This window comes from Callorhinus ursinus, unplaced genomic scaffold, assembly GCF_003265705.2.
Source record: "Callorhinus ursinus isolate GAN/ISIS: 27379988/994484 unplaced genomic scaffold, GSC_fseal_2.0 scaffold82, whole genome shotgun sequence".
NCBI classification, from domain to species: domain Eukaryota; kingdom Metazoa; phylum Chordata; class Mammalia; order Carnivora; family Otariidae; genus Callorhinus; species Callorhinus ursinus.
In genome coordinates, this window is record NW_027397144.1 from 1,039,233 (window position 1) to 1,058,156 (window position 18,924).

General features: G+C 49.0%; 1 protein-coding gene across 6 annotated transcripts in view; it reads left to right on the forward strand.

The window, feature by feature from the left end:
• Window positions 1-8,874: 8,874 nt before the first annotated feature.
• ILF3 (interleukin enhancer binding factor 3) overlaps window positions 8,875-18,924 on the forward strand; it is a 30,872-nt gene continuing 20,822 nt past the window's right edge. For all 6 annotated transcript variants that reach the window (XM_025863118.2, XM_073887733.1, XM_025863119.2 and 3 more), the window contains exon 1: window positions 8,875-8,918. The gene's annotated coding sequence lies outside the window, so the exon portion shown is untranslated. The remainder of the gene's footprint in view (window positions 8,919-18,924) is intronic.

Consider the following 18,924-nt stretch of genomic DNA (forward strand, 5'->3'; position numbering starts at 1 on the left):
GTAAACACTCTAGTGAGTTCACACCCCTTCTCTGCTCAAGAACCCTCCATGGCTCCCACCTTATTCAGCAGAGCAGCCAAAGTCCTCACTGCGGCTCATTGAGGCCCTGCCCCCATCTGCCTCATGGCCTCCCCCTTGCTGACTCGTCCAGCCACCCTGGCCCCGGGCTTGTGCCTGAAATGCTCCCCACCTGGCTCTTTGTGTGGCTAGCTCCTCATCCTTTGGCTTTCAGCTCAGGGATCACCTCCTCCAGGAAGCCTTCTGGGCTCATCAAAGGCCCCTCTTGGTGACCACACATCACCCTCTTTTTCTCATGGCATTTGTCAAAATCTGCAAGTATTTATTTGTCTTTTCACTTCGTAATTGTTAGCCTCCCCACCCAGCATGTCAGCTCAAAGGGGAAAGAGATCTGGCCTCTCTTTTTACCACCTTCTCCCAGATGGGCAGAGTATGTAGTACACAGCAGGCACTCCATATACAGGCACAGAACAGCTGAATGACTGCAAAGGGCTTAGCACAGTGCCCGCCCTGGTGCACAGTGTGTCCACTGTTACTAGTATATTAGCATACGCCAGCATTTAAGTTCCCAGTCTTTTATGCACGCTCAAAACTCTGGCTGCTGTGTGTGGAGACGGTACCATACAAAAGTGGGAGCAGGAAGACCAATGAGGAGGTTACTGGAGGGGCGCCTGGCTGGCTGAGTCAGTAGAGCCCGCAACTCTGGGTTTCAGGGTCATGAGTTTGAGCCCCTGGGTTGGATGTGTAGTCTACTTTAAAAAAAAAAAAAGATTTTTAAAAAAAGGTTGTGGGGCACCTGTGTGGCTCAGCCAGTTGGGCGTCTGCCTTTGGCTAAGGTCATGATCTCGGGGCGGGGGGGGGTCCTGGGATTGAGTCCCATGTTGCCTCCCTGCTCAGTGGGGAGTTTGCTTCTCCCTCTGCCCCTCCCCCCTGCTTATGCACGTTCGCTCTCTCTCAAATGAATAAATGGAATCTTTAAAAAGATTAAATTAAAAAAAGGTTACTGCACTAATCTGGGCACGTGCTGCTGGCGGACTGGACTCAGGTGGTCTTGGTGAAGATAATGAAAAGCATGCAGATTTTGCATGTCATTTGAAGACTGAGCTCGACTTGATTGATTGCACGTGCAAGAGCGAGGACTCAAAGAAGCAGGAGGAAGCAGGGCTGAGGGGGGCAAGCTTAGGTAGAGTCCTGTGGAGGGCACCTGTTGCCTGAGCCCGCAGGGAGCTCGGGAGGATAAGTGACATCTCAGAGCTGTCCTGAACTGGCAGGTCACGGACCAACAGCGGCCCAGCAGCTTACGATCCCAGGCACATCTGATTCTCCTGGGCGTGGAGGCAAAGTGTCCGGTATGACCCAGTCTGATCCTCTTGATAGTGTTGGCAACGTGGTCCCAAGCCCAGGGTAGTTCTCTGAAGAAGAGTTGCTGGGCAGGCAGTTGTGCAAAAGCCCGCAAAGCCCAGGCAAAGAGATGATAAAGCCGAGCTGATGGGATCCGGGCAGGTCGGTGTATTTTGGACTTGCTTCATACAAAATCTCTAAGGGAAGCGGTCATGTAGATGGTTGGATGTGTTGGGACTTCACAGGAGAATTCTAGGCTGGAGGCATGTGATCGGGAGTGTTTTGATGGTCTTTGAGATCGTGGGGCTGGCTGAGATCACCTGGGGACTTAAGTGTCCAGAGAGGCGAGGTCTGAGCCCCGGGGAGGAGGAAAAAAAGCGGGCTCAGGGGAGAGCCAGAGAGCGGCAGTGTCTGGAGCTGAGTGGAAGGCGGAAAGTGTGGGCACAAGTGCTCCTGGCTTTAGTGTGGGAACAGATGAGTGGAGCGACTATTTTCTAGTGCAATAAGAAGGATGTCAGCGGAGGGCAGAGCGTGCAATGTTGGAAGCCGTAACAGGGTGTGAAAAATTGGGAGAACACTGCATGAGTGAGCAGTGTTAGGACTGTTGGGTTTTTTTCCTCCCCCAAACTCACCAAGGCAGAGGGTGGATTTAGTTTGGGGTTGACAAAGAGGCGCAGGGGCTTGAGGGTATGTGCAAGGGGAGATGCAGGAGGGATGCTAGCTTTCTGCTGTCCAAAAACCGCCCATAGCTTTCAAAGCACTCGGGGTGAAAGCCAAGGTCTCCGGGGCCCTGCAGGACCTATCCACCCTTTCTTGGATGGCCCTCCCTTCCACCCCCCACCCCAGCCCCCTTCCAGCACCTCACACCTCTTTGCTGCTCCTTCCCTAAGCACGGTCAACCTCTGGGACTTTGTACTGGTTGTTCCCTCTGCCTGGAATGCTCATCTCCCAGCAAGCTGCGTGGCCTCAGTCCCTCACTCCTCATAAGGACTTTGCTGTGCACTGCCCAACTCAAAATGTCACCTGCCCCAGCCCCGCATCACCGCCGTGCTGCTTTATTTTCATCCACTGCACTTGCCACTACCTTGCTTATTGTTTTATCACCTGCCTCCCCAGCGAGGTCAGCTCCACGAAGGCAGGGCCATGGCATGGTTTGTTTGCTGTGTCCCCAGCAGCAGCTCCGGGCTGCACAGCTTCAAGGCCAGCTCCTCCCACCCTCCCAGATGGTCTGTGTCACCGGCGGGCTGTACGCAAGCTCTTTTCTGCTTGGGTTGGCCAGCATTCATTTCTGTGGTTTGCAGCTCTGACAGGTACCAATCCAGAATACTCCAAGTGGTGCGGCCAGGCCAAGGGGAGGGAGCCCGCTGCCCTAGTGGAAAGGAGGCCTGCAGGCATGGGTGTGGGGGCTAGTTACAGGCTGGGGGAAAACAAAGTGGCTCTGGCAACTGACAGACACAAAGAGGTCTTCCAATTCTCTAACATTCTTGAACAGGTAAAGCTAATCCTGGGGATGTAATAGGGCCAGGGATTGGCTAGGGACAGTAGGAGGGAGGTTCCCGGGGCTGTGCTGACATCCCTTATCTTGATTCGGGTGGTGCTCACACAGATGCATACGTAAACATTTACCAAGATGTACACGTAAATGATTGTATTATACCTTCATTGAAAAAAAAGGGGGGGCTTCAGGGAAATGGGGAGTTCCCCTTTGGCTCCTGTCCGTGAGGTTGGACTGACTTGGGCACAGTGGGGGCCAGGTGTGGTGGGTGACCCACTCATGCATTTACTCACCGTATCGAGTGCTCCAAGCCAGGGTGAACCAGAACCATGTTCCCTGGTCTGAGTTTACTCTCTGGCAAGGGAGACAGATAATAACTAAATATGTAACAAGTGGTGATAGACACTTTGAAGAAAATTAAAGCAGGATAATCCGACAGTGCTGTTTGAGAAATGGTGGTCAGGGCAGCTGGAGCAGAGAGCTCAGAGAAGTGAGGGAGGGAGCTCTGAATACTTGAGGGAAGAGAGTGTTTCAGGCAGAGGGTATGGCCAGTGCAAAGACCCCGAGGTGACAGGATGCTTGAATGAACGGAGGAAGGTGTGAAAGGACACGTCAAACTGTAGATCCCAGGCTCACACCCTCCTAGTCCAGCTGCCCGAGCAGAAAGACCTTCTATTTCTCAGATGACTGGAGGCAAGTCCCAGAGTGGCCCATTCTTTGGCCAGTTCTGGTGAAACACCATTTCTGTACCAGTCATTGGACCAGGAAAGAAGAGGGGTTTTGATCAGCCAGATCCAAGGCAGAGACTGGGTGGTGGGAACACAGTGAGGGAGAGGTGGTTCCCCAAGGGAAAACCTTGGTTTTTCAGAACAAAGGGGGAATGGAGACCCAGCAGGCCAAAGCCACAGGCAGCCAGCTGCTCTGTGGGATGAGAGCAAGAGCAAGAGCAAGAACTAGATAGAACAGCAGGAACTTCAGGACGGCCTAGAGGGCCCTGGCAGGTGAAGATGAACAACTCCACGTGGCTGGGGTCCTACATACACTTGGTCTGTATGACAGCATCGCTGTGTGGCCATGCCGGTTTTTCTCCCCACATCTCAACATCCTGGGGCTCAAACTGATGTGGCCATGATACGGCACCACTTTCACTACATCTCGTGCTTTTAATGTAAAATATTGCCGGGGCGCCCGGGCGGCTCAGTCGGTGGAGTGTCAGACTCCTGGTTTTGGCTCTGATCATGATCTCAGGGTCCTGAGATCAAGCCCCGCACTGGGCTCTGCACTTTGTGGGAAGTCTGTTTGGGATTCTCCCTCTCCCTCTGCCCCTCCCCCCTGCTCACATGCGCGCATGCGCGTGCTCTCTCGCTGTCAAAATAAATGTTTACTTATAAAATTACATTTTGAGAGCGAGAGAGAGAGACAGCGCTAGTATGAATGGGGCGCGGACAGAGGGAGAGGGAGAACCAGACTCCCCCACTGAGCAGGAAATCCCATGACCCTGAGATCAAGACCAGAGCCGAAGGCAGACGCTTAACCAACTGAGCCACCCAGGCGCCCCAAATATAAAATCTTTAAAATATATATATATTGCTGTAAAATACACATAAAAATTACCACCCAAACCGCTTTTAAGTGTACAGCTCAGTGACATGAAGTCCATTCACACTTTAGTGCAACCATCACCACCCTCCATATCCAGAACATTTTGTTCTTCCCAAATGAAAATTCTGTCCCCATTAAAAACAAACTTCCCCTCCCGCACGCACCCACCATTCTACTTCCCGCCTCTCTGAATCCAACTCTTCCAGAGACCTCCTATGAGTGGAGTCACACAGTATTCAGCCTTTTGTTGTCTGGCTAATTTCATTTAAGGTAACATCCTCTAGGTTCCTCCACACTGTAGCAATTGTCAGAATTTCCTTCTCTTTTAAGGCTGAATAATATTTAACATTCCTTGTCTGCATATATCACAACTTGTTTATGTGTCCATCGACAGACACTTGGGTTATTTCCACCTTCTGCCTATTGTGAATCACGCTGCTATGAACAGGGGCGTGCAAGTATCTTGAGTCCCTGCTTTTCTTTCTTTTTTAAAGATTTTATTTATTTATTCATGAGAGAGAGAGAGAGAGAGAGAGAGAGACAGGCAGAGGGAGAAGCAGGCTCCCCGCTGAGCAGGGAGTCCGATGCAGGACTCGATCCCAGGACTCAGGGATCATGACCTGAGCCGAAGGCAGACACTTAATGACAGAGCCACCCAGCCACCCAGGCGCCCATGAGTCCCTGCTTTTTTTTTTTTTTTAAGATTTTATTTATTTATTTGACAGAGAGAGAGGGAACACAAGCAGGGGGAGTGGGGGAGGGAGAAGCAGGCTTCCCGCGGAGCAGGGTGCCCGATGCAGGGCTCAATCCCAGGACCCTGGGATCACGACCTGAGCCAAAGGCAGACGCTTAAAGACTGAGCCACCCGGGGTTACCCCCTTTTATTTCTGGTGGGCATAAACTCAGAGGTGGAATTGCTGGATACATTGTTTAATTTTGGAAGAAAACATCATGTTGTTTTCTTGCTCCATCTTTTAGCTGAGCTTTCTTCCTGATTGGTTTCATTCTGTCAAGTTCTTTCATCAAGGTCTACTCCCTGCTGCAACCCCAACCCCACCTGGTATTTCCCTGGCTTCAAGATTAGAACAACAAGGGCTTCTCACGCCCCAGACTCCCCGGCCTGGGGCTCACCGGCTCTGACTGGCTCGATTTGGGTCCCTTACTCCTAACCCAATCACTGTGTCCATGCCATGGACCTAGTTTCAGAGTATGATAGCAGGGACTCGTCAACTGAACTCCAGATTGAGCAAGGAAGAGGGGAAGTTCCCCAAAGCACTGTGGTCCACCCATGTCCACTCCGCTGAAAGGGGAGGAAGGCAACAGGCATGGGTCAAAAAGGATTCAGAAGGAAAAGTTAGTGTGATTGGGGGTAGGGAGCTGAAGTGCGAGAAATCTCTGAAGAGGAGGAAGGCAAGAAATGCAGAGCATGTTCATGAGGACACTGAAGTCCCTGATGAAGACAGAACCTGGCTAGACAGAAGGACGGCAAGAGGAGGGGACAGACCTTACTCTTCAACTGTTGAGGGAGAGGGTGTAATGGGGACAGGGCATGTCAGAGAATGGTTGTGCATACAGGGATTGATAACCATGTAGTGCTGGAAAGGCAAGGGCAGTAGTGGGAGGCTGGGTTAGGGTGGAGATGAAGGGACAAGAGAGGGCAGGTGGCACCTTGGGGCTTCAATCTTGCATGGTGACCAAGGAGAACACAGACAAGGAGCAAGATGGATGTAGCTTGTCAGAAGATTGGGCTGAAAACCTCTCATCCTGCCACTCCTGGTGGGTGGGGTTAGGGTGGCTCCAAGAGAACGTATTTTTTTTTTTTAACTTATTTACTTATTTGAGAGTGAGAGAGCGCACACGCATGCATGTGTGAGAGGTGGGGAAGCGCAGAGGGAGGGAATTTTCAAGCAGACTCCCCGTGGAGTGCGGAGCCCGACTTGGGGCTTGATCTCAGGACCCATGAGATCAGGACCTGAGCCGAAACTAAGAGTCGGACACCTAACTGACGGCACCACCCTGGCGCCCCCAGAACGCACTTTTTAAGGGAATCTGGTTTCCTTGACACTTCAACTGCTGCCCGGCAGCTCTTACTACAAAATCCAGGTTGGATAAGCCACCAGTCCGATAGGTAACAATCAGAACCACACCAGCTGCCCTGGCACTCATTCCATGCATCCTTAGCAAACCCCTGAGATTGAAAAACTCCTCCAATTTGTCCTGGGCTCCTCTGTGAAGATTGCCGTTTGATCTAAAGCCTTTGCTTATAACCATGATCCTATCTACCCCTTTCTGTGTTTGGGGCCGCCTCGAGAGGGGCTGCCTCGAGAGCCTCAAAAGCAAGTTCTTCAGAAATCTAATCTTTGGCCCCTCCCAAGAACCATCTATGGACTTGGGAGTCAGAAAACTAGAAACCTTCCGTGTTCTGCCACTTGGTAGCGCTGTTAGCTTAGTCAAATCGGCACGCCCGCTGAGCCTGTTCCTTGAAGAGTCCCACATTGCTGGTCTCTTGTTAAAGCCAGTTATCACCTTGCTTGTCGTGATGACCCTGAACAATCTAAATTTACCTTAACCAATTTTACCTGAATACAAGGGCCCCTAGATTTACCAAAAATTTCTTTAGTCTCAAGCTCTATTTAGAAGAGATCTCCAAATTTGGGGGGGGGGGGAGCAAGATGCAGAATATCTACCATTTGTGTGAAAAACGGCAAAAATAAATAAATAAAAAATAAATCTAAGCAACTCTATGAATAAAACACCGTAGAGTTACACACAAAACTTAACACTGGCTGCTAAGGAGGGGAGGCTGACTGATTTAGTCCTCACACTCTTGAACATTTGACATTTTGTATCAGGTGAGTAGATTATCTGTTCAAAACCCTAAATAAAATGTAAATAGGAGAGAAGCAGTAGGTATAGTAAGCACGCATTTCTGTAACCACATTTTTACATCTTACCTTTTTAATAACAGTTACCATTTTGAGGCATTTATTCCGCACACAGAATTGTGCCAAGTGCTTTAAAGAAAAATCGTAACCATTTTGTAGATAAGGAAACGGAGGCTCAAGAGAAGTGGGCTGTTTTTGGTCACACCGGGAGACTCAAACCTAGAGCAGATACTGGGTCTTTCATCCTTAACAAAGGCGCTTACATCCCTACATTTCTGCTAGGAAAATCCATTACTGTGCCGTTAAGTCTTGAACTCACTTTCAAGAAGTAAACCTCTTCAATAAATCCTTGTTCCGTGTCCCGGCAGTTTCTGAACAACCACCTCGCACATTACAACGTTCCTAATAACGAGGTCCGTCAAGCGCCAGCTTGATTCTGACACTGGAAGGGAGCGGGGCTTACTTTAGGCAGACTGTATGTACATCGGGGATCTCACGAAACTCCGGGAGAATGCAACAACAACGGGCTTGAAAAGAGAAAGCGCTCGGTCCCCGGTGCCTTTACTTAACAACCCCGAGCCGTGGTTGGCCGAGCTTGTGACCGCAGACCCGGCTCTCACAAGAGAAGGATGTGAATCCTCCAGCTGGGCCTGTTTCTCCACCTGTGGAAAGGAGACTGGAAGATCCCTAGCAGCTCGTCTCTGCCCTTTGGAGGCCGGGCCCGTCAGGGCGGCCAGACGCTACACTGGGGGTTTGCAGGACCAAAGAACTGGAGCGCTCACCGGCGCCGGTCCCGGGGCAGCAACAAGAAGATCTGTTCGGCCGTTGCTGACACCCGCATCTCGGGTCTTCTTGGCCTCTAGCGAGAGATGCAGAGAGAGGGGAAGAAGCTCCGCCAGGTAACCTCGGAGGGAGGTTGAACCTCCGCAACCGAAATCCGGCCACTATGAGGACACTCACGTGCCTGGCTCCCGTTTCCGCCAACGTACACATGAACGACGGGCGTAAGATGGGAGCCGCGCAGGCGCATAGACTCGCAGCAGGGGAGACTCCACCCCTCGACCTGAATCACATGGTAAGGCCGCTTAAAACCGCCATTGAAAAAAAAGAGCGGCGACCACATCACATGACGCAGACCTACCAATACAGCAAAGGGAAGCGCCAAATTCCTTGTCACGTGGTCAAGAAGGCGGCTACATTGGCCACTGTCACATGATCAAGGCCTCGAAACGTTTCGATGCCACGTGATCAGCAACGCAACGGCTGCGCTCCTGCCACGTGACTGAAGCCCACCTTATCTCTTTTCGTCGCTCCCTCCCTCCCCAGCTTGGCCTGCGTCAAGCGGCAACGCGGCGGCAGGGGGCGGGGCTCCAGCCGATCACGTGGCCCGCACCTCCCCGGCGCGCGCCCGCCCGCCCGCTCGCCCCCGGCCCCGGCTCCTCCTCCTGCTCTTCTCGCCATTGCAGTTGGACTCAGCAGCCCGGTGCGCACCGCGTGGCTTTTGGGGGGAGACCCCGGCGGGCTGTGGCAGGAGGGCGGCGGCGGCGGCTGCGGTTGGGGAAGGGAACGCCAACAAGGTAAGCGTCAATGTGGCGGCGGCCGGGCCCGCTCCCGCCTCTGCCCCTCCCCCCGCCAGTCCTCCCACTCAGCGCGGGCCAGGTTGAGGGGTCGCGGTGACAAGGCCTCAGTCGCCCCGCGCTCCCCGCCTACGCCCGGTTCCCTCGCCCCAGCGCCTGGCTCATTCCTCTCTCTCCAGTCTCGCTCCCGCGCTCGGCCGTTACTCTCCCCCATTGTGCCGAGGAAACAAAATGGCGGCGGCGGCGGCGAGGGCCCGGTGCGCGCGCATCCGCCCCCCCTCGCGGCCCCTCGGCCGGCGGCGGCGCCTCGCGCGGGGGGTGCGCGCGCACCGGGCCCCCGGCCGCCGAGTCCCCCGGGCCCGGCTTTGTCTGTTGCGGCGCCCCGCGCGCACGCGCGCACGTGCCGGGAGCACACACCCCCCTTGGCCGGTAGCATCCTGGCCGGAGCAGCAGAGGCAACCCCCCTCCTCGTTCCTTTCTAGTCTTTGTCCCAGTCCCGTCCAGGGTTCCAGGAGAGTCCCAGGTTCCCGAGGCGGGAAATGTCGCCGCCTTTGTCCTTACATGGCGTGGAGACGCGGACCTCCTCCCTGAAACCCCGTTCCCACGCTGATTGCACAGGAGGCCTTTGTCGGTGCATGGGGTTCCCAAATCTGTAGTCGGCCAGGCCTCCCCCAGATCAGGACCCATATTTGGCGGAGGGTTTAAGCTTTCCCTTTCTTTAGTTCACGTGTTTCATTGATCATGAATTTTTTCCAGATTGCTTAGGATTTGCATCCTTCCTCAAAATGGTGATCTGGTGCGGTATTTGGGTACGCTGAAACTTGCAAGATTGTGACCCATACATGAGAGCTTAAAACGGTTTTCTACCTTATTTTCTCAAGTAGTTGAGTGACTGAGTTGAAGTTCTGCCCCAGTGAATCCTGTGCCTGGGTGAATTAATCTGGGTTGTACAGTGATCAGTATGCTCTCCCCCAGTTCAGAACTTGGGAAGATAAGCTATCTCTTCTCAGGATTTCCAAAATTGATTGACCCGTTGCTTGGGATTCTGCTCACGGGACATGATGGATCAGTAAGGGAGTGCCAGTTTCCCTTAGAAGGCTTCTTTTTCTGGACTTAGGTATTTCAGTGATTCTGAATCTTTCTCTGATTGCTTGGGATTCTCTCCTCTTTAAAGTGAGTAGCCTAGTGGCATATTTGGGTTCCACAGGAAAACCTAAGGTGCCACCCAGAATTGGGACTCAAATTTAGGGCTTCAGACTCTCTCTCTCTTTTTTTTTTTTATCTCAGATAGTTGTGGTTGGGAATCTCCACGGATTGCTCACATTGCTGCCACTATGCTTTGTGTGTGATGCTTTGTGTGTGGTCTCGTGGGATGTAGGTAACAGCAGCCAGTCAGGCTGTGAATGAAGTGTGGGAACCAGAAACTCAGTAGCAGCTGGAAAAGGGAAAAACAGGCCAACTGGGTACTGGCAGGTGCTACTGTCCCTGGTCCTGGGGTCTTTCCCCCTGAGCTGCTGTTGGCCATGTGAGCAGAGCCTGGACCCTGGAATTTGTGAATGGAATCTCTGCAGGCCCTAGTGTTTGGAGTTGGTTGGAGGCTGGCAGTTACTGCCAGGCTTGGCCTCCCCAGCACTGGGTGCGGGTGTATCAGAGTTTCCCTACTCTCCTAGAGCTTGGGCAAGCCTGGGAATCACACTCTTTCTGGAGTGGAGTGGTACCTAATCGCTTGCAGTTTTTGTTTGTTTTTTCCTGATTGAACTTGTCTAGTGCCTGTAGGCAAAAATTCCTTTCTTTAGCTTCTTCTAGTATACTTTAGAGGGTTTTTTTTTCTTTTGTTTTTGTTTTGTTTTGAGGCCCATATTATGGAGAGTGAGGAATCTAAGGTTGTTCCTTAGTTTTCTTATATTTTTCCTGTCAACTACATTGTCGGGGCGCCTGGGTGGCTCAGTCATTAAGTGTCTGCCTTCGGCTCAGGTCATGATCCCAGGGTCCTGGGATCGAGCCCCGCATCGGGCTCCCTGCTCAGTGGGAAGCCTGCTTCTCCCTCTCCCACTCCCCCTGCTTGTTTTCCCTTTCTCTCTCTCTCTGTCAAATAGATAAAAAATTTTTTAAAAAACCCAAAAACTACATTGTCAAGAGCAGCTGCTAATATTTTGATGTCACTTATTCGGTGGTCATTTTCATGCTCCCCTGCTTAAGTTCTCCAGGTAGGAACAGGTGGAGTCAGTGATGAGGAAAGAGCTTTCTCTAAGTCTATAAGCCTCTTCTCTTTGAGTAAGCAGTAGGCTTGTCTGTCTGTAGCAAGATGTGGGGCTTGGAAATGTTCTTCGGGAAAAAGGCTTTATAAGTTTTCTTTGGGGGGGGTGTGTGCCTGGGTGGCTCAGTCAGTTGGGTGTCTGCCTTTGGCTCAGATCATGATCCCGGGACCCTGGGACCAAGCCTGGTGTCCGGCTCCCTGCCAGGCGGGGAGCCTGCTTCTCCCTCTCCCTCTGCTGCTCCCCCTGCTTGTGCTCTCTCTCTCTCAAATAAATAAAATCTTTAAAAAAGAAAAAGTTTTCTTTGGGTTGGATCACCTCCCTCTTATATTACCTCTCTCGTCCCCCTCCCCGGTTCCTCCTGATTCCACCTTTTATGACTCAGAGGAATAGTTACCTTCCCCAGGAAACTTGGGTTTATACCTCCTTGGATTTGCCCTCCTGTTCACATTTTGTCAGTAAGTTGATCGGCCTTGTGCAGTTTTGAACTGTACATGTCACTATCTAGTATGAAATGCATGTATGTCTCACAAAGGGGTAACATTTTATCTGAATACTGCTTTGATTGAACATGGGAATTAGGATTTTCTAGATTATATATATTGGATGCTTTTTATCTTAGCCAAGTCCTGGGAGAAAAAGATTTGATTTCTGTTTCCAGTGACAGGGTGTGAACTTAAAGGCAGGTAGTGGTTTGACAGGAGTCTACACACAGTGAAGTGTGTTGGGGGTCCTGAAGGGATGAGATTCCTTCAGATTCCTGCTGCAGCACTTCTGAGTTTTGTCTGAAACAACTAGCTTCCCTCTCTGCTAGTTAGGGTAAGTCGGTGCTTTTTGTGGTGCTAACAGCATTACAGAAAAAACATCAAAAACGGTGGACAGGTGTTTGTTAGGGAGCCTTGTCAGTGTACTGACTTTTAAAAATTGTTTCTTGCCATTTTATTTGCTGTTAAATCCCTGTGGTATTTCCCCAAGGTTGCACTTTATAAGTGATCCCATTATAAATTGTGATTGGAAATTTAGAAGTGACTTTTAACATTTATTTTCACATGTTTCGAGAAAGCGACGTCCAGTTGAAATTTAAGTTTTTTTCTTATTAAATGTTTAGGGGATGAAGAAATTGAAAATGTAGCCACTAGTTTTTTGTTTTGTTTCGTTTTTAAAGATTTTATTTTTTCAACAGAGAGAGACACAGCGAGAGAGGGAACACAAGCAGGGGGAGTGGGAGAGGGAGACCAGGCTTCTCACCCAGCAGGGAGCCCCGGTGTGGGGCTTGATCCCAGGACCCTGGGACCATGACCTGAGCCGAAGGCAAGACGCTTAACGACTGAGCCACCCAGGCGCCCCTGTAGCCACTAGTTTTAATAAGAAAATGAGTTTATTGTCCACAGGCTATTTTCTTGTGTGCCATATATCATCACTAAGGATCATTTAGTTACAAAACTGAGTATGCATCCTTTTTTATAAGAGTATGTAAATTTGCTCCAAATTATTTTTATAATCTTAGGTGATTAGTGAGAAGTGATGCTCTTGGCAGTTGGAGATCCATTGTAATTTTCCTTGAATGTTCCAAATAGCCATCCTTCTTATTATGTTCATTAGGATTGTGGTTCAAACTCACTCTTAGCTGGGATAATCTTCCTGGCCACTTTTCTGTTGCTTCCTTTTGACTGCTTTTCTTATCTGAGTCTGTGTTTAAAGAATAAAATGTTGCAAGTTAGATTTGGTTCTGCATGGTATTTAGGTTTTTTTTTTGCAGGTTGCTGTGTATTCATAATTCAGAAAAGCAGTATAAATGTCAGCAATGTGAAAAAAACCATCCCAGCCCCATGGCTCATAACAGCCCTTAATAAACATTTGTCCTGTGGGTGACCTGTGCAGAATCCATGCAGGAAGGAATAATGGCTGCCCGGTGAGGGCTCACCGGTGACCACAGCAGCACAGAGCAGATGTGTGAGTTGACAGGAGTGGAGAGAAGGTGAACGGAGTTGATTTTGGTGAAGGTAACTTGAGTTTGTGTTTTAAAATCTCGGCTCTGGAAAAACACTGGTAGTTTCTTAGAAAACTAAATAGGCAACCACCATATGACCCAGCAATTTCACTCTTGGGCATTTATCCCAAAGAAATGTATGGTTATGTTTACATAAAAATCTATACACAAATGTTCATAGCAGCTTTATTCTTGATAGCCAGGGATGGGAAGCCATGCAGATGTCCTTCAGTGGGTGAATGGTTAAACAATGGTTGCTCCATACTGTGGAATACTACTTAGCAACCAAAAGGAGCAGGTTGTTGATACAAAACTTGGATGAATATTGAGGCAGTTCTGTTGCATGAAACAAGCCAGTACTAAAAGATTGCATGCTTTGCAATTCCATTTATAGAACGGTGTTGGAGTGCCAAAATTATAGGAATGGTGAATGGATTAGTGGTCTTTAGGGTTAGGCATATATGGGGAGTGGTGAAAGGGGCGTGTGGCCAATCAATGTGCAACAGGAGGGATCCTTGTGGGGCTGGCAGTGGTCTGTGCCTGACTGTATCCCTGTCTGTTGTGGTTATGATACTGTACTATGTAGTTTGCAAGATGTTACCATTGGGGAAAGCTGGTTAGAGAGTACACTTGATCTCTGTTATTTGTTACAGCTGCATGCGAAGCTACAGTTATTTCAAAATAAAAAGTTTTATTTAAAAGAGGGCCACCCTGGGGAGGTGGGGGGTGATGGGGTAACTGGGTGTTGAGCATTAATGAGGACATATGATGTACTAAGCACTGGGTGTTAACACGCAACTGATAAATCATTGAACTCTTATCTCTGAAACTAGTAATGCACTCTGTTAATTTAAATAAAATTTAAAAACCCTAAAAGTGCCACCCTTACCCACTAAAATAATTCATGTTTGTGAATTCGCATACATTACATCCTTTGAGTTTTGTTTGTTTGTTTGGGGTTTTTTTTGTAACGGGCAGTTGGTGGGAGATGCTTTTGGGAGAAGTAAACAAATTGCATGCCAAGTTAAAAAAGAAATCTGGGGCACTTGGATGGCTCAGGTAATTAAGCATCTGACTCTTGATTTCTGCTCAGGTCGTGATCTCAGGGTCGTGAGTTCAGGTTCCGCATTGGGCTCCACACTGGGTGTGGAACCTACTTAAAAAAAAAATGCAACATGGGAGGGTTGCCTTGGGGGGGGGGTCCCCCTCCCCAACCAGGTGTGGAAGATTTCTTAAACTTAACTGCCTTTGCCCCCTTGCTTCTTGAAGAGGATGTTGGAAAGGAGGTTTGGTAATTCCCACTTGGAGTCATGGTACACACTCTACTGTCAGGTTCTCTCACAGGCAGACTTTAATAAAACATTTCTGTTGGTTCATCCAAGAGTTGTTGAAATTTCTCCTTTAATATATTGCATTTGAGGTTTTACGGTTGATGAAACGTCTTCCCACAAAGTCACCTTTTATCCTTACCATTTGCAACTCTTTGGCGTAGCTAGTGTTTTCCATCTCATGTTTGACCCAGCTGTGAACAGGTAGGTAATTTGCTGGAAGGTCTCAAAACTGCTAGGTTGGAGAGCCCTGGTAGGTGCAAACCTGGGGCTTTTGTCTCCCAAGACCCGTGAATGCTCTACAATACCAGTGGGCCTAGAGTCCTGGGTCTCACAGACCAGGGGAGTTCGAGAAACATTTTTGGGGAAAAAATCTGTATTTCTCAACTTTTTATTTAGTCAAGGAAAATATCTTTTTAATTAATTAGTGTAACCCATCTCCATCTTTTCATGAGAAAAGATATGCTTTTTAAAATTGAAAATATTTGTGAAAATCTTTATTCCTAACTTTATACCTCCCTGTGAACCAGTAAAAAAAAAAAAATAAGAATTGGGAACCACTGTACTAGACTTTAGATCTGTGCTGGATTTTTAAAATTTCTCTGAGTGGCATTTTAGATTGGCATCTTCTAGACTGGATTACTTTGTTAAAATTATTTTTCATGGGGTGCCTGGGTGGCTCAGTTGTTCAGCGTCTGCCTTCGGCTCAGGTCATGATCCCGGGGTCCTGGGGTCGAGTCCCGCATCGGGCTCCCTGCTCGGTGGGAAGCCTGCTTCTCCCTCTCCCTCTCCCCCTCCCCCTGCTTGTGTTCTCTCTCTCCGGTGTGTCTCTCTCTGCCAAGTAAATAAATAATATCTTTAAAAAATAATAAAAAATAAAATTATTTTTCACGTGTCCTTGATGATGTCAAAACGTACAAGTTTGTAGAGTCACTAAAGAGTAGCATGTGTTTATCGCTTCACTTCACACTCCAGGATAGGGTAGCTCCAGAGATGGGGAAATCAGGAGTGGGGTTTGGATCCTTGTAAATTTCAATGCCTAATTCCTTCAGTCTCTTAGATGAACATCTGCTTCAGGACTGTTGCCCAGAGTTGCTGGAATAGCGGTAGAATTTCGTGAAATGTCCTGGAAGGGGCATGGTATCTACTCTGGAAGATTGGTGGGGCCATACCTGTTAGGATGTTGCCAGTACACTGTGTTCATTCATTCTATAAATGGTTGTCGATCCACACATGCTAACTTGGTCGTGTTTTTTTCTAACAGCAAGTGCCACATATGTCATATTCTAATTAGCAAGAGGTCAGAAATGTGGTCACCACATTGCAAGCAAAAAAGGTTTTGTGGCTTAAACTTCTGTAACTCTGCATGCTGTGAGTGGGCTGGATTTGAGAAGAAAGAAACCTGATCCCTGTTCGAACATCCCCAGCCACACAAAGTTCATGTTTAAAATTCTGATTCTTCACTCTCCAGCTGTTCCTTGCTTCGGTTTCCTTTCGGAGAAGCTGGACTTGTAAAAATCAGGCTTCCTTGTGCCCCATTTTTGAATCATAATGGTGGTTGCAGGGCAGGGGCCAGTGGAGTGTTGCCTCTAGGTAGGTGGGTGTTGTGGACTTCTCACCAATAGTGCTCTCTGCTAAAAATCTCGAAAAGGAGGTTTCTACTTGTGCAGAAGACCCCTATGTCTGTTCATGAGATGGATCCCCTGGTATTCAAGACCAGAGCAGCTGGCTTCTGAAAAGCTGGCTTGGATGACCGATCTGGGTTCACATAGAGACAACGAGGCCAGATTTGCTGCCCTGCAAAGGAGCATTGTCTCCAGTTTTTCAGCATTTGTTTTAGCTCAGATAATTCGTGCTCTTACTCACTTTGTGCCCGTGAATCAAGAGGGATCACCACCAAGGCCTGGTCTAAAGGAGCAGGGCTCTGGGGGTGAATGTTCCACAGATGGGGTGCCAGGTGTGGTGGTCAGGGCCAGCCACAGCCCAGTGAGTCTCTTCAGGGGTTCCTTCTGGGGCCTGCCTCTTGGATCAGAGGAAGATCAGGTGCTGCAGCCGGCTGCGGCAAAGGCACACCCACGTTCAGAGTTTTAAGGGTGAAGGCAACAGATGGAAACCTACATGCAGGACAGTTGCTGAAAGCAGGTGCATTTGGGAGGCTTGTGTGTGTCCTTGAGGTACTTTTGGTGGGCTCATTTCTTCTGATGCAGTATCTTTTTACCCATTAGTAGAAGAGTGATTTTCTACTCCCAGTTTCTCTTTGTCAGATGGCATTTATTTTTGGTTGAGATGCCCCACCTCAACTGTGGGCAGGCTTCAGTCCCTCTTCACCATTTTCAGAGTAGGGAGTTGGGATACAGACACCTCCTTAGTGGCAAATTAGGGTTTGGGGTTTTTATTAAGTATCATTATGGACTCAAGCTTTTATGTACATTTAATGTGCTGAATCAATTTTGGTTATATGTTTATAATGTTTTATTATGAAAATTTTCTAACATACACCGAAGGTGACACGATTTTACAGTGAACAGTTATCTGTAGATAAAGCCTCGGTTCTGCCATTAAGATTTGACTGTGGTTGTTTGTTTGTTTTTTAAAGATTTTATTTGACAGAGAGACACAGCGAGAGAGGGAACACAAGCAGAGGGAGTGGGAGAGGGAGGAGCAGGCTTCCCGCGGAGCAGAGAGGCCGAGATGTGGGGCTCGATCCCAGGACCCTGGGACCATGACCCAAGCCGAAGGCAGACACAACGACTGAGCCACCCAGGCGCCCCTGTTTGTTTTTGACTATGGTTTTGTCTCACACATCTCTCCATCTGTTTTGGTCATCCTTCAGTCCACATATATTTATTCATGCATTTACTGGATGTCTCTGACCTATAATCCACTTTATTCTTATGATGCATTTCAAAGTAGCAGAAACTTTCTGTCTTCTGGGCGCCTGGGTGGCTCAGTTGGTTAAGCGACTGTCTTTGGCCTCAGGTCATGGTCCCGGAGTCCTGGGATCGAGTCCCCCATCGGGCTCCCGGCTCGGCGGGGAGCCTGCTTCTCCCTCTGACCCTCTCCCCTCTCATGCTCTTTCTCTCTCTGTCGCAAATAAATAAAATCTTAAAAAAAAAAAGTTGCTGTTTTCTATGTAAATATTAACTAGAATCCAGTATTTATTTATAGTTTTTTTTTTTTAAGTAACGCACACTTCTTGAGTATACCATTCAGTTTTGACCACTGCATACGCTCAACCCCTACAAAGATGGAGACCGTGACCACCCTGAAAGCACCCTACCCAGGTGTCCCTGCCATCACCTGTGTAAGGCAACTGCTGAGCAGTTTTGGCTGTTCTAGAACTTCATACATATGGCAGCATTTTATGTTTGTTTTGTTTTTTGTATTCCGTTGCTGCAAATGTAGCTGGTGGGAGCCTTTACAAGTCAACTCCTTGTCCTTTGGACTTGCATTAGTGTCCGAGCGCTTCCTTGCTTTCTGATCTGCAAATGACCAGGCTCACACAGTTCCGGGGTGAGGTGCCGAATCAACCATTTCTCTGGAGAGCTCCTTTTAGAAAGTTAGACAATGTCAGGTCTGTAAAACCCAGAATGAAAAGGTCTTAGCCTTCTGAAACCTTGGTTTAAGCTCTGTTGTTTTTAAAATCTCTACATTTGATGTTTGTGGTGGAGGAGGAGTGTAGTATGAAGAGCTGGTATGTGTTCGGTGGAACGCTGGCTCCTAGCGCCTTGTTGGGCTTGGAAGGGAGGAGTTTCTTCTCTATATTGTGCCAGCCAACCAGGTTCACAGGGGCCAGGCCCTTGTCTGACATGTCTGTCACCGTCCCAGCAGCCAGCCCTGGCGCCTGGTGTGGAGGAGGTATATGCTAAATACATGTTGAGTAAATAAATAGGGTTTTTATTTTTATTTTTTTGAAGATTTTATTTATTTGACAGAGAGAGGGAACACAAGCAGGGGGAGTGGGAGAGGGAGAAGCAGGCCTCCTGCTGAGCCAGGGAGCCTGATGCGGGGCGCGATCCCAGGACCCCGGGATCATGGCCTGAGCCGAAGCCAGACGCTTAACGACTGAGCCACCCATGCGCCCCTAGATACTTTTTTTTTTTTTTAAGATTTTATTTATTTGACAGAGAGACAGCAAGAGAAGGAACACAAGCAGAGGGAGTGGGAGAGGGAGAAGCAGGCTTCCCGCCGAGCAGGGAGCCCGATGCGGGGCTTGATCCCAGGACCCCAGGATCATGACCTGAGCCAGAGGCAGATGCGTAACGACTCAGCCACCCATGTGCCCCCTAAATACGGTTTTTAAACATCAGCCTTCTTTATCAGATTGATGAGGTTCCAGCATAGATGCGGCCAGGAGTGGGGGCTGTTTAACATGGCCATATCACCAGTAGGTTGGGATTTCTCAGAGTCTGCTTCTTGGCTTAGAACTGGAT